This window comes from Carlito syrichta, unplaced genomic scaffold (assembly GCF_000164805.1).
Source record: "Carlito syrichta isolate Samal-C Ts95f unplaced genomic scaffold, Tarsius_syrichta-2.0.1 Scaffold311220, whole genome shotgun sequence".
Lineage (NCBI taxonomy): Eukaryota > Metazoa > Chordata > Mammalia > Primates > Tarsiidae > Carlito > Carlito syrichta.
In genome coordinates this window covers 633,251-634,983 of record NW_007255316.1, presented here as the reverse complement: position 1 = coordinate 634,983, position 1,733 = coordinate 633,251, and the positions used below count along the sequence as shown (strand labels likewise).

The 1,733-nt window shown below is 35.0% G+C and overlaps 1 protein-coding gene across 1 annotated transcript in view; it reads right to left on the bottom strand.

The window, feature by feature from the left end:
- The window catches only part of NRIP1 (nuclear receptor interacting protein 1), a 103,835-nt gene that overhangs the window by 63,484 nt on the left and 38,618 nt on the right, over positions 1 to 1,733 (bottom strand). The gene's annotated exons all lie outside the window — the stretch shown is intronic.

Below are 1,733 nucleotides of genomic sequence, written 5' to 3'. Positions count from 1 at the left end.
AAGATCTGAGTATCACATGTTCTCACTCATAAGTGGACCTTGAACAACTATTGTAATACTATAAGAAAAGGATTGACAGTAGCAGGAAACTATGGGGAGGGGCAGGTAGGGGAAGGGAGGTGGGATTAACGATTGTCATTGTCTGTCTGGGGACGGGGGGGCACACCTCATCAACAAGGGGTACCTGCACAATGCATATTTGTATACCTAACCCTTAACTGTACCCCCAATTTTAAAATAAAAAATATGTATTAAAAAAAAGAAAAAAATATAAAAAGCAATTTCAGGGTAAAAACCTGGACCTCTAATCTTGCTTGCTTTGGAGCTTGTTTTACATTTATCTGATAAAGTTTGTTAATATATAATTAATGGTGCCTAAACTCAAGATCACTTTAAAAAAAAAAACTGTATTTTTATATACCAGTAACAAACAAAAAATAACATTTAAAAAATATCCAACGAAAAACATACCTAGGAATAAAAGTAACTTGTTGATAACTCATATTCAACATAAAGAAAATGTTTTGGAAGATGTTAACAATGGAACCTAGACAATGGAATGATATACCATGTTCATTAGAGAAAGACTCATAAAATGTATCATAAAATGATCATAAAATGACAGTTCTTCCCAATTTGAACCAATACCTTTAATGAAATGCCAATCAAAATTCAAAAGGTTTAGTAAGTTGATTCTAAAATTTACATGGAGCAGCAAAAGCCCATAAAAGAGAAGTCATCCAACAACAAAAAGAATATAGTAGGGAATTTGCCCTACCAGATACCAAAACGTATTATAAAGTCTAAATATTAAGTTAGTGTGCTCTTGGAAAACCGACAGACAAATGGACCTCTGGAGAAGAAGTAAACTATCAACACATATAGAAAATACTTGGCTGGGTGCGGTGGCTCATACCTATAATCCCAGCACTTTGAGAGGCCAAGGTGAGAGAATTGCCTGAGCCCATGGGTTCGAAACCAGCCTTGGCAACTTGGCGAGACCACATCTCTACAATAAATAAAAAAATTAGCCAGGCATGGTGGCGCATGTCTGTAGTTTCAGCTACTTGGAAGGCTGAGGAAGAAGGATCGCCTGAGCCCAGTAGATAAAGGCTGTGGAGGCCATGAGTGTGCCATTGCACTCCAGTCTGGGTGATAGAGTGAGACTCCAACATGGGAAAAAAAAAAAAAAAGAATCCCAAACTTTTCCATCACACAATATACCTTTGCAACAAACCTTCACATGTATACATTAAATCTAAAATAAAATAAGGTTAAAAAAAAGAGAAAATACTTAGTAACAGTTGCACTGCAGATCACCAAAAAAAGGAGTCATTTAACAGTGCTGAAACAACTGGCTATCCACTTAGGGGAAAAGATTCAATTCCCCAATGTCTAATATATAAACAATAATTTCCAGATTACTTAAGTTTTAAATAGAGAAGGCAAGTCTTTAATATTTTCAAAATAATATAGAAGAGAATATCTTTATGCTCTCAGAGTAAGAAAGGTTTATTTAAAACACAGAAAGGACTAACTATATATAAAACATAAGATTAATAAGTTAAACTGCATCAAATTCTAAAAACACCCATTCATCAACAAATACAACAAAGAAAAATGAAAACTGAACTACAATACCACAAGACACATGGTCAAACATTTTTGGTATCCAGAATATATGGGTGTAGGGGTGGTGTGTGTGTGTGTGTGTGTGTGTGTGTGTGTGTGTG